This window comes from Manis javanica, chromosome 1, assembly GCF_040802235.1.
Source record: "Manis javanica isolate MJ-LG chromosome 1, MJ_LKY, whole genome shotgun sequence".
NCBI classification, from domain to species: domain Eukaryota; kingdom Metazoa; phylum Chordata; class Mammalia; order Pholidota; family Manidae; genus Manis; species Manis javanica.
Genome location: NC_133156.1, coordinates 139236438 through 139251000, shown reverse-complemented (window position 1 = coordinate 139251000; position 14563 = coordinate 139236438). Strand labels below are relative to the sequence as shown.

The window sequence follows — 14563 nt, the reverse complement described above, 5'->3', positions numbered from 1 at the left end:
TTTTAACTCTTCCCTTGAGAGTGAACTGAGCTTCACTCCAGGGAAGCTGAGGCCAACAGGGGTTTGGATGACCTACTCAGGGGAACAGCGTCTGGGATGGGCTGGGACTGGAATTCCAGCGTCTGCTTCCCGGGGCTGGGGACTTATTCCCCAAGTGAGAGAACTGAGAAAAGATGTGATTTAGAGAAGAAGAGAATACCAGGTAACAATGGAAGAAGGCAGTTTCTCCAGAATGTGATAGGAGAAGTGTTTTAATGATCAACATGGCCAAAACATGAGAAGCAAAGCCTATCTTTACCACATAACACATTAACTCCCTGTACCTCAGTTTCCCCTTCTGTAAAACAGGGATACAAATAATGGGGTTGCTCTAAGGACCGAGTGTGGCAGCACCACAAAATGTTTCAAACAGTGCTTGGCACGTGGTAAGAGTATAATTAATGTTAGTTATTAATAGTAGTATGGTTTTAATAATAAAGTCAGAGGTCCTAAGCTAATGTCTTAGCTCTTCTTCTAGCCCTGGAGACTCAGACAAGTCATGTAACTTCAGCTTCTCTACTATAAATTTAGGTCATCAGATTTTGTCTGCTGACCTCATGCAGATGATCTGCAGAGGACTGAGAACTGCCACTGCAAGGGTCCTGGAGGTGAGCATGGTTTTTACAAAGTCTTATTCCCATGTCCTATCTGTATTTTTCTTTTCTCAAGTGTCTTATATGAATACATCTTCTATTGGAATACATCTTAATTTCAGTGCTTGCATCGTGGTTACTGTATTAATTGAAATAATTAAGCGAGAGCAGCTTGTTTTGATGTGGAAAGAAGGGAAAAAGATGCTATTAAGATCAAATATTAGAAATCTAAAGAATGTGACCTAACAAATTATTTTGTATCCAATGAGAACTTCCTAAAATAATTAGCATGAAGTACTCATTAATGTAGTTTTCCTAGCACACTGAAGTTTAATCAGATTGGTTTTTTTAAGTGGTTAGATGGATTTTTTTTAATGTTAAAATTAAACATTCTAAAATAATCTAGTAATTGTGAAAATTTTCTTTATGGTTATTTTAAAATACAAAACCAGACAGGAAACGATCTCTGTTAACTTGTGGATAATTGGGAATTAGAAGCTATGGTGCTTGTTTTTGACTTCCATTCTAATTTTCTCCAGGCATTTTCTTCATTTTTGCCTCATTTATTCCATCTTTTAAGGTACGATTGATTTTCAGCCCTTTTACCCACAACATGGAATTATGAGACTTGCTTTCTAATAGTTCCTCTGAGCTAGTAACAGAATATTAACTATTTGAGATTATTACCCTTGTGAAAATACTATTTTAATTGAACAAAGTAAACATGTTTAAAATGACAAAATACAAGATGTAGTATAACATACTTCTACACATTGATAGTTTCAGTTTTAGTGATATGTTCATTATATTTTTATATGCAATCCTCACAATTTAAAATAATTAATTGCTTCATAAACCAGGTTACTGGTGGTTAATAAAAAATATCACATGAAAGTTTGAATTAAGAAGAGTAAATATTAGTTTTTTCTATCAGTTTTTTCTATATCAGTTTTCAATGAAATAGCTTCTAAAAGGAGGCTTGAAATACATGACAGAAAAAGCAGACTGGTTAGTAGATTGCTCCCAAGGTACTTCAATTATACTTAAATTGCAATATAAGTAAATTGTCTTAGCATCTGCCCACTTCTATTTCTGGGTTGTTTCCCGTTTTCTTGGTTTCTTCCTCAGCTCTCCTTTGGCATGTGGAACTTTCAGTCTCTCCTCTCTTGTAGCTTTACCAAATTTTGAACTAAAGAAGGGATTTGATTTCATTCAACTTTTCTCTATGTGTATCGAAGCCAGTGAATTATTTCTCCCATGATTATTTGCATTTAAGTCTTAGCAATAAACATCAAATTGAATGCTTCTTTCCTGGTAACCTACATGTACATACTTATCAGGTGGAGGAAGCGTATTTTAAAGCAGAAGAGCAAGTGTCCTCTGGCCCTTTGATGATCATGCATTTAAAGCTTAAGATGACCAGACAGGAACAAATACTGCTGTTCCAATTGCCTGTGGGATAAAGGAGATATGTGAACAAATTTTTCCTTTGAGAAACAGGGGCTTATTTGAAATCTTTAAAAATCTTTGTGAAATCAGCATGTTTAGTTCTGATTGCCACTCTCAAGCTTACTCTGAGGTCTTATTCTCTTTTGAACTTTACCATTCTTTCAATAGAAAAGAACCAAGTTCTGCATTTTCATTAGTTGCTTATTTTATTGAAAAATTCATTATGTTTTACTTATGTGCTCATTCTTCTCAAAGACCAGGAATGGTGAGATTTAATTAATATTTAAGTGAGAAACATTCAAGAACAAGAATGACCCTATAAACACAAAATGCTTATTTTTCAGGTATAGCCATTATCTCATTAACTAGGCTGTTTCTGATAGACAAATAAGTTTCAGTGGAAAAATAATGTTCTATATAGGAAATGATTGTTGCAAATCAAATACGAAATCTGAACTATTTGCAAACCCAAAAGCTCAGGATCTGTTCTCACCACTAGTTTAACTCTGCCCCCTTGTGTGTACAAGATGCATTGAAATGGGGCCAATAAGCTTCATAGGAAACAAGACAGGCGGTTCATACACTACATTGAAACCATACTTAGGAATGGAACATCTCTCTAAAATCAATATAAACTTTATACTCTGCAGTAATAATGATATCCTAAGGATCAGCTGTGCAACAGACAAAAATGGTATAAAAAATGACATGAGACCTACACCCAAGCAATTCTTAGGATAACTCCTTCCTTACCTCTATTATATTCTGGATTAAGACTATACTTACTAAAAAAGAAAAAATATTTTTGACTTAAATTACAACTTATCAAAAAGAATATTGGTTTTCTTCTAAAATATTCACTATAGTTACTTCAAATATAAAACAACTTAAATTCTTTTATAACATATTATACAACAACAATAGCATAAAGATGGAAGGGGGTATAAATGGAATTACTCTGCTGTGGGTTTCTTAGACAGGAAGTCATATAATATTAATTCAAGGTTGAATGTGCTATGTTAAAGATACATATGATTCCTGGAGCAATCACTAAAAATTATTTCATATTTATGTGAAGGTGTCAATAAAAAGCCAGTAAAGGAAATAGAACAGAATACCAAAAACATTTGATAAATTCAAAAGAAAATAGAGAAGAGGCTCAAAATAATAAAATAGCACAAATGGAAGGAATAACTTGAAAGCATATATCAAGATGATAGAATTAAACACAACTCAATAATTGTGTTAAATCTAAATGTGCTAAAAATTCTATGTGGAAGGCAGATTGTCAGACTTGATGAAAAAGCAATATTCAAACACATGCTGTTTATAAGAGATTCCAAGTCTAAACAGACAGATTGAATGGAAAATGACATACCATGCAAATTCTAACCGTGGAAACTTATGTGCCGTGTATCATCACACAAAGTAGACCTCAAGGCAAGGTGTAATTGACTGGAGGTAAAGAGGGTGATTTCAAAGTGATAAAATGATCAATTTATCAAGAACATAAAACAATACTAACTGTATACACATGTTATAACAGAATATAAAAATGCATGAAATAAAAATTAGAGAACTAAGAGAAAAATTTAAAAGGTCACAATAATAATTGGATATATTAACACTAAATAGGATACATGTATAAAAAAAGAAGCACTCAGATTTATTGAAAAATTCTATCACCCAAAACATAGTTATCTAGAACATTATACCCAACAACCATGAAATACACATTTTTTCCAAATACACATGGAACATTTATCAAGATAGGCCATTTGACAGACCATAAAGCCTATCTTGATAGCTATCTGAGGACTGAAATACACAGTACATTATTATTAAGATAAGAGATCTGAGTTAGGAATCAGTAATAAAATACATCCATAAAATCACCAAATATTGGAAAATAAACAAAATGTCCCTGGATAACTAATGGATTAAAAAAGAATCACAGAATGAATTAGAATATATTATGTATTAACTGATTTTTAAACACAACACATCAAAATTTATGAGAGGTAGCCAAAGCACTGCTTCGAGGCCAATTCATAACTAAAATTTACATTTAAGAAACTATTAAAAGAAGGTATAAAAAAGAAGAAAAATTTTCTTAAAAATAAGAAATTGTACCCAAAGTTACAGGAGAAAATAAATAATAAGTGTAGAAATAAATAAAAGTGAAGGCAATGAAGCAAAACAATAAATTCCATATGAGAATGATAAAAGTTATAATCCCCTGTCTACCTTCATTTCCCCCAAAAAGAACCCCACTAAACAAAACAAAGAGAAACAAAACACACATTGCTATTATCAGGAATGAAAGAGGTTCCTCACTACTAATCCTACATGCAATACAAAAATAATAAAAGAGTATAATGAATAAATTTGTGTAAATAAATTCAACAGCTTAGATGAAATGGGAAATTTTCCAAAATACAAAAAAAAAAAGGGTCATAGATGGTATTATGCTAAATGAAATAAGCCAGACAGACAAAGATAAATACCATATGATTTCACTTATATGTGGAATCAAAAATACAAATGAACAAACAAACAAAACAGAAATAGACTCAGAGATACAGAAATAGACACAGAGAACAGAATGGTGATTGCTGTAGGGGCAGAGGGTGAGGGGATGGGCGAAAAAGGTGAAGGGAAAAAAATTATCAAGAATGTTTGATATTTGATTTAGGTGATGGTTATGTGACTGTATACACATGCTGAACACAGATTTATTGTATGTGCCTCAATTTTTTTTTAAAAAAGGAGAAATAGAAAATTCTATATCCCCATGTTTATTCTGGAAATAGAATTCTTCATTAAAATTAATTCAGAAAACATTGCCAGGCCCCTATGGTTTCACTGATTAATCCTTTCAAATATTTAAGGAAGAAATAATACTTATTTTACACATATTATTTCAGAAAATGGAGGAGAAAGAATATTCCTTATGAGGAACAAGTAATGCCTTTTATGAGGAGAGTGTATCCCTGGTACCAAAACCTGAAAATTGCATTACAGGGAAACAAAATTTTAGACCAATCTCTCTCTTGAACATTGATTCAAAAAATTCTCAAAAATGTACAAGTTAAATCCAGCAAATTTAATAAATGAATGATACTCATCATGACTCCCAGGAATGCGAGATTGGTTTAACATATGAAAAATTATTCAATTTTACCACATTAAAAAATATAGAGAAAGGAAACATACAATAAATTCTATATATGCAGTGGAAGTGTGACAAAATTCAACACACATTCATGATGACAAACATAAAAAACATTCAGCACAGCAGGAATTGAAAGAGACTATTTCAGCACAAGGAAGCACTCATGTGACACCTATAGATGACATTATACATAGTACATATATACATGACAGATATACATATGCATTGTACATAAGTGTAAAAGACTGGGAAGAGAAAATAGGCAAATTTACTGACATCAGTAGTTTCCCAGTGAAGACCCATCAAGATCACTTTACAATAATGCTCCAGGTCAATAAACTCCACCCACTATTCAGGGCTTCTAAATACATTTTTATTTCCTCACCATAGATCGTAAGCCAACAATCAATTGTGAGCAGACATCTAAAGAAAGCCGCTGAAGATAGAGTTCAAAAAAGAAAAAGAAAAACCAGAAAATAAAAGCAATCTGGAAAAAAGAAAATATAAAAGAAAACTTCCAAATCAGTTTTAACATTATCATCTTTAGGGGGGTGAGAGAATATATTGCATCCACAAAACAAGAATAGATGCTGTGAAAACAACAACAAATCAAGAAAAAAAATCAGAGAGCAACATATGGCTCTTGAGAGTTGAAAAATTGACAGCAGAAATAAAAGATATTTGGAAGAGTTAGAAGACAGGTTGAGGGACTCTGACAAAAAGTACAGCAAAGAAATGGACAATAAGAAAGAGATGTCAAGCATATGAGACAACTAGTCAAGGAGGTTTAACACTTGAGTAAGAGTAGTTTTAGAAAGGAAGAACACACATGGGAAAGAAATCATCAATAAATAATTTAAGAACATTTCAGAATATGAAGACACATCTCATGCTACAAACCCCAAGTGATATATCCATATTTTTATCAGCTTTATATGGATCTTCAGCCCAGGCTTCTCATGTATATATCAAAATGCAGTTTCATTGCTACCAGACATCTTACACTGGAGGGATAATGGTAAAACAAGTAGATATACAAGGCAACTTTAGAGAAAACCGTGCAGGATAGGTTGGATGACTTGGGCAGAACCTCCAAGGGAGTGAGGCTTGAGTTGAACCTTGTAGCCTTATGTATTAGTTCCCCATTGCTGCTGTAGCAAATTACCACAAACTTAGGGGTTTAAAACACAAATTTATTCTTACAGTTCTGGAGGTCAGAAATCCAAAATGCGTTAACATCAAGGTATCAGCAGGGCTGTCTTTCATCTGGAGGCTCTATGGGAGAAACCATTTCCTTGTCTTTTCAAACCTCTACAGACTACCTACATTCCTTGGCTCCTGGCCTTCTTCCACCTCAAAAGCCAGCAATCACATTGCTCTGATCTCTGCTTCTGTCTGTACATCTACATCTCTTTCCCTGACACTGTGTCTCCTGTCCCCTTCTTTCACTAATAAGGACCCTTATAATAAAATGGGCCTACCAAGATAATCCAGGATGACCTCGCCATCTCAAGATCATTAATTTAACATCATCAGCAAAACCCCTTTAACCATGTCAGGCAACATAATCACAGTGTTCAGGAACTGGAAACATTATTCTTCCAACAGCTGGGCAGAATTACAGCTAGCTAGAAGTGGAACTATCTCTACAGGATAGCTAGAGAAGAACCATTTCATAAAAGCATGACCGTAGTATGTTTCAGAGCAATGAGGAAGCTTTCTTTTGGTTTAGAGTTTCATGTTGGGATGTACTGAAAGAATGGATAGTTGGGAGGTGCATGGAGGAACAAGTTATGAAGAATCCTGCTGATGGGAATATTTTGAGGTTTTTAAGATACAGAATTAAAAGGGTCTCGAGCTATATGGGTTCTTAAGAGAAGTTCTGACCCCATTCCCTGCCTTCGAGAATGTAACCTGGGATGATGCACATTTTAAAGATAAGCCCACAAAAGTCTAGCTGTTGTTTTACTTGAGACACAGATCTGGAGCATATGTAAACTTTCCCCATGAAGGGTAATTCTGCTTTGAAAGGGGTGATAAAAATTGTCTACACACTAGCTTGCAGAGACATTGATTTTTTTTGGCCAAATGGAGAAGAGATGGAATGTGTCTGAACAATTTTGCCAATCAAAACTTAATTGGAATTATAAATGCCAATTTCAATATAGGTGCCATGATAATTAGCATATAATGTTTTTACATTCCATGGGAGACAACATTGAACCTTTGAAATCTATCTTGATTTAAGAGGTTTTTTTATACACAAACTTAAAAAAATGTCTGCTTGGTTATTAAGCCCTGAAGATAACTTAATTCTAGTGAATTTTCCCAGCCTTCAACTTTGTCTAACAATTTTTTTCTTAACGGTTTTATTCTTTGGAATTCTTTTCTCAAACACCCCAGCCCATGTTTTCAGAATTCTTTATAGAAACGTAACTTTTAAGAAAGGCCTGAATATTCAAGTTTATAGATAGAATGTCATTTAGCAAGAGTGGAATCAGAAATATCAAGTGTAAAGGAAATTGACTCTTAATAGAAGACTTAAGGAATCAGTCTTAGAGAAGAATAAGAGAGTTTAATATCCTTCTACATTTATCCTTATTGACACCTTTTTTAGCACCATACTATTTCAAAGCTCAAATCCACATAAGACCCATGTTCAGACTTTTAAATCTCTTCTCTTCTAAATATATACATACATTTTGTTTATTATCTTATGAGAGGTATCTGCCATTTCTAAAAGGTTCAACTTTAACATCATTTAATAACATTATTCTTATATCTAACAATATTTTAATTCTCAGTGTCATCACAATTCCTTAAGCAACTTAAATCTCTTCATTTAATAGTAAGTACCATACTTAGCCTACCTTCTTTGGTAAAGCTACGTTTTCTTTTCCCAAAATAGAGTGATCCTACATCTTAGAAGTATTACTTTTTTAGCAAAGACAAAGATACAATTAGTTTCTAAGATGCCAGTATGATTATTGGCATAGCATCATAATTTAGGGATGAGAGGTGCTAAATGAAGGGTGGGTGCCTCTATGTTTTCTTCACTGTGAGGGTGTAGGGAAACAGTGATTTCTTTAAGTAAGGTTATTGCCATATGCCAAAACTTCAGGGAGATTTTCTTTTTTTCTTTTTTTTCTTTTGGTATCATTAATATACAATTACATGAGCAACATTGTGGTTACTAGATTCCCTCCATTATTAAGTCCCCACCACATACCCCATTACAGTTATTGTACATCAGTGTAGAAAGATGCTATAGAATCACTATTTGTCTTCTCTGTGTTATATGGCCTTCCCCATGCTCCCTGTACTACATTATGTGTGCTAATCGTAATACCTCTTTTTCTCCCTTATCCCTCCCTTCCCACCCATCCTCCCCAGTTCCTTTCCCTTTGTAACTGTTAGTCCATTCTTCGGTTCTGTGAGTCTGCTGCTGTTTTGTTCATTCAGTTTTTTCTTTGTTCTTATGCTCCACAGATGAGTGAAATCATGTGATGCTTTTCTCCACCCAGCTTATTTCACTGAGCATAATACCCTCTAGCTCCATCCATGTTGTTGCAAATGGTAGGATTTGTCTTCTTCTTATGGCTGAATAATATTCCATTGTGTATATGTACCACTTCTTTATCCATTCATCTACTGAAGGACACTTAGGTTGCCTCCATTTCTTGGCTATTGTAAATAGTGCTGCGATAAACATAGGGGTGCATTTGTCTTTTTCAAACTGGGCTCCTGCATTCTTAGGGTAAATTCCTAGGAGTGGAATTCCTGGGTCAAATGGTATTTCTATTTTTAGTTTTTTGAGGAACCTCCATACTGCTTTCCACAATGGTTGAACTAATTTACCCTTCCACCAGCAGTTCCCCTTTCTCCACATCCTTGCCAACATTTGTTGTTTCTTGTCTTTTGGATGGTGGCCATCCTAACTGGTGTGAGGTGATATCTCATTGTGGTTTTAATTTGCATTTCTCTGATGATTAGCGATGTGGAGCATCTTTTCATGTGTCTGTTGGCCATCTGAATTTCTTCTTTGGAGAATTGTCTGCTCAGATCCTCCACCCATTTTTTAATTGGCTTACATGCTTTTTCTTTGTTGAGGTGCATGAGCTCTTTGTATATTTTGGATGTCAACTCCTTATCAGATATGTCATTTATGAATATATTCTCCCTTACTGTAGGATGCTTTTTTGTTCTACCGATGGTGTCCTTTGCTGTACAGAAGCTTTTTAGTTTGATATAGTCCCTCTTGTTCATTTTTGCTTTTGTTTCCCTTCCACATGGAGATATGTTCATAAAGAAGTTGCTCATGTTTATATTCAAGAGAGTTTTGCCTATGTTTTCTTCTTAGAGTTTTATGGTTTCATGACTTGCATTCAGGTCTTTGATCCATTTTGAGTTTACTTTTGTGTATGGAGTTAGGCAGTAATTCAGTTTCATTCTCTTACATGTAGCTGTCCAGTTTTGGTAACACCAGGTTTTGAAGAGGCTCTCATTTCCCCATTGTATGTCCATGGCTCCTTTATCCTATATTAAGTGACCATATGTGCTTGGGTTAATATCTGAACTCTCTGTTTTGTTCCACTGGTCTATGGGTCTGTTCTTGTGTCAGTACCAAACTGCCTTGATTACTGTGGCTTTGTAGTAGAGCTTGAAGTTGGGAAGTGAGATCACCTCTGATTTATTCTTCCTTCTCAGGTTCTTTTGTGGTTCCATATGAATTTTAGAATGATTTTTTCCAGTTCATTGAAGAATGCTGTTGGTATTTTGATAGGGATTACATTGAATCTATAGATTGCTTTAGGCAGGATGGCCATTTTGATGATATTAATTCTTTCTACCCAATTGCGTGGGATGAATTACCAATTATAGTGTCCTCTTTAATTTCTCTTAAGATGTCTTGTAGTTTTCAGAGTATAGGTCTTTCACTTCCTTGGTTAGGTTTATTCCTAGGTATTTTATTCTTTTTGATGGAATTGTGAAAGAAATTGTTTTCCTGATTTCTCTTTCTGCTAGTTCATCATAAATAGATAGAAATGCAATAGATATCTGTGTATTAATTTTGTATCTTGCAACTTTTCTGAATTCAGATATCAGTTCTAGTAGTTTTGGAGTGGATTCTTTAGGTTTTTTTTATGTACAATATCATGTCATCTGCAAACAGTGACAGGCTGGCTTCTTCCTTACCAATCTGGATGCCTTTTATTTCGTTGTGTTGTCTGATTGCTAATGGCTAGGACCTCCAGTACTATGTTGAATACAAGCAGGGAGAGTAGGCATCCTTGTCTTGTTCCTGCTCTTAGAGGAAAAGCTTTCAGCTTCTTGCTGTTAAGTATGATGTTGGCTGTGGGTTTGTCATATGTATGGGATTCATTGAGGTGCTTGCCCTCTATACCCATTTTGTTGAGTGTTTATCATGAATGGATGTTGAATTTAGTCAAATGCTCTTTCAGCATCTATGGAGATGATCATGTATTTTTTGTCTTTCTTTTTGTTGATGTGGTGGATGATGTTGATGGATTTTCTAATGTTGGACCATCTTAGCATCCCTGGAGTGAATCCCACTTGGTCATGGTGTATGATCCTCTTGATGTATTTTTGAATTCAGTTTACTAATATTTTGTTAAGTATTTTTGCATCTACGTTCATCAGGGATATTGGTCTGTAGTTTTCTTTTTTTGTGGTGTCTTTGTCTGGTTTTGGTATTAGAGTGATGCTGGCTTCATAGAATGAGTTTGGGAGTATTCCATCCTCTTCTATTTTTTGGAAAACTTTAAGGAGAATGGGTATTATGTCTTCTCTATAAGTTTGATAAAATTCAGTGGTGAATCCATCTGGTCTGGATGTTTTGTTCTTGGGTAGTTTTTTGATTACTGATTCAATTTCGTTGCTGGTAATTGGTCTGTTTCCATTTTCTATTTCTTCCTTGGTCAGTCTTGGAAGGTTGTATTTTCTAGGAAGTTGTCTATTTCTTCTAGGTTATCCAGTTTGTTAGCATATAGATTTTCATAGTGTTCTCTAATAATTCTTTGTATTTCTGTGCAGTCCATCGTGATTTTTCCTTTCTCATTTCTGATTCTGTTGATGTGTGTAGATTCTATTTTTTTCTTAATAAGTCTAGATAGGGGTTTATCTATTTTGTTTATTTTCTCAAAGAACCAACTCTTGGTTTCATTAATTTTTGCTATTGTTTTATTTTTCTCAATTTTATTTATTACTTCTCTGATCTTTATTATGTCCCTCCTTCTGCTGATTTTGGGCCTCATTTGTTCTTCTTTTTCCAGTTTCAATAATTATGAATTTAGACTATTCATTTGGGATTGTTCTTCCTTCTTTAAATAGGCCTGGATTGCGATATACTTTCCTCTTAGAACTGCCTTTCTGTGTCCCACAGAAGTTTGGACATTGTGCTATTGTTTTCATTTGTCTTCATAGATTGCTTGATCTCTGTTTTAATTTGGTCATTGGTCCATTGATTATTCAGGAGCATATTGTTAAGCCTCCATGTGTTTGTGAGCCTTTTTGTTTCCTTTGTACAAGTTATTTCTAGTTTTATGCCCTTGTGATCTGAAAAATTGGTTGGTATGATTTCAATCTTTTTGAATTTACCGAGGCTCTTTTTGTGGCCTAGTATGTGGTCTACTCTGGAGAATGTTCCATGTGCATTTTAGAGGAAGTGTATCCTGATGCTTTTGGGTTGAATGTTCTATAGATGTCTGTTAGGTCCATGTGTTCTAATGTGTTGTTCAGTGCCTCTCTCTCCTTACTTACTTTCTGTTTGGTGGATCTGTCCTTTGAAGTGAGTGGTGGTTGAATTCTCCTAAAATGAATGCTTTGCATTCTATTTTCTCCTTTAATTCTGTTAGTATTTGTTTCACATATGTAGGTGCTCCTGTGTTTGTTGCATAGATATTTATAATGGTTATATCCTCTTGTTGGACTGACCCCTTTATCATTATGTAATGTCCTTCTTTGTCTCTTGAGACTTTCTTTGTTTTCAAGTTTATTTTGTCTGATACAAGTACTGCAACACCTGTTTTTTTCTCCCTATTGTTTGCATGAAATATCTTTTTCCATTCCTTCACTTTTAGTCCTTCAGGGAGATTTTCACACCTTGATGTTTAATTGTTACACATTTCAATTTGTGTGAAATGATATCCCTTCAGCATTGTGCAGCACATGAAAGAAGGGCAGCATGTAGACATCTATTTGTCTTTTGTATCTTGAAATAAGGGGTAAAGGACCATATTGTTCACAGGTTCTTGTACTCCAGTAGAAAAAATGTAGTTGCATGAAAAGTACAGGCCCATAATTTTCATCAGGGGCCATTTTTAATTTGCCCATGACAATGAATCTTCTTCACCTTACTTTTGACCACATCAGAGAATTCAGGAGCAGAGGAATGATGAGTGGCTCCTGGGTGATTTACTCACTGCTCCAAACATTGTCCTTAGTGATGGACTTCCTTTAATGGATGAGAGATAACTAGCAATGGTGCTGTGACAATGTTTAGCAATGGGTGGTGTGACAGGCCACCCTGTAGGGATGGATCATCTATTATCTATTAAGAAGAGTGGTTAAATCAGTTCTTGCAGAGAATAGAATATCAATACATTAGTTCTGTCTCCAAATTTGCTGTCTCTAGACCTTGTTTAAAGGCAGCCAATTCTAAAATAACTTTAAGATAACAATGATCAGTGTTTAACATTGGGCAAGTTCAAACTTAGGTGGAAAGAAGGTTTTCTTTCTTTTTTCTTTCAAGTTTTCTTGTTGACACAGGTCTGGTGGAGATCCTTTGGAGATTATTTTCTGTATCACCTGAGGAGTCAAGAGTCCCTTTGGAGGAGTCAAGGACATTGGTTGATAAATCTTAAACTAGGGGTTAGATTTTATTGTCTACAAATTATAGGTGAAGTTCAAGACTTAACAGTGAGGTTTGTGTGGTTTCGGTCTGCAAGTTGTTCTTGTGAACTGGCACAGCTGTAGTTTTATCAGCTCCTAAATCCCAGGGTTAGCAAGATTTAAGAAGCAGTTAAATGGCTGGGGTGATGTCCTCCAGAGCACCTGGACCCACTGTGGAAGGCCTTGGCTACTGAAAACAGCACTAGCAATCATTTGGGTAATTCGGATGTGAATTTGGGTAATGTCTCTGGCAGTGGAGTTCAAGTGACATCTTTCTTTGACAAATCTTTGAGATAATGGCTCATTTCACAGGTAATTGCATGATCGTCTTATTGCCTTCAAAGTTTTGCTTGAGTATCCTCTTTTCCATGGTTACCTTATGTACAAATTGCAACCTGACTTTCCATCACCTCCACATTCCTTAGCTCCTCATGCTACAATACTTCTATTTCCCATAGCATTTATACCTTCTAATTGCTATATCCTTTCTTACTTATTTTATTTTCTAGTTATCTCAATTTCCAGCTGCAAAAGGACAAGGATCATTGCATTTTTCAGTGCTGAAGCCCAAGGACAGTACCTTTTATACAGTAGATATGTAATAAATATTTCTTGAATGAATTAATCAAGGGAGTGGATTTGTCTTTGATACATTTCAATAATACTTTAAAATAATTGCAACCCCACATTATGCAAACACAAATGTCCTGCCACTGGAGGGCCCTAGATAATAGTAGGAAATCTCAACAACCTACCCATTAAAATTTGATGTGGACAGAATTCAAAACTTTTATTTGCTGAAGATTTCAAGCTCATCCAATCTATGGGTAGTGCATCTGAAAACTTCATGCTCTTCCAGTATTTACTTTTTATATAAACATTTTATCCTTCAACTGAGTTCTTTAATTTTTCATTTAGAAGGCACAGTTTCCAAGTAGATCACATTAGTATCAGGTCTTCCGATTGCTGATATATTTATATCAATTACTAAGTTTAAATAGCAACGTTATATGATGTGGGGAAAATGGAGTTACTATTGCCAGGATGGTTGCCTGACCCACTGCCCATGTGCAATGCTATCTCATATCACAGTTATGTGATAAGTGGCCGACTGCACAGGTGCATGCTTACACATGTGTTGGCAATGAGCCATTATTGCCTGTGTTGCTGTGTAAAGACCCCTGCCCCATGCCTTAGGCCAATTGTGGATGTCAGGCTTGCTCCCTGTGACACAGCGGATGTAATCTAAGTGCCCAACTGGTCACTGCAAGAATAAAGCTGGATATGAACACTTTTCCCAAAGCAGTATTGTTATTTTTCAGTCCAACTGAATCCAGTGAGCTTGCCGAAAGCTGAAATCTGGTGCTACATATGGGAAAATACTTGTGAGATCCAT

General features: G+C 35.0%; 1 long non-coding RNA gene across 1 annotated transcript in view; it reads left to right on the top strand.

Annotated features, from left to right (window-relative positions):
- The first annotated feature begins 564 nt into the window (after nucleotides 1-564).
- Nucleotides 565-14563, top strand: part of LOC140849056 (uncharacterized) — a 29486-nt gene continuing 15487 nt past the window's right edge. Inside the window, exon 1 of the long non-coding RNA XR_012130539.1 lies at nucleotides 565-647. This is a non-coding gene — a long non-coding RNA (uncharacterized lncRNA). The remainder of the gene's footprint in view (nucleotides 648-14563) is intronic.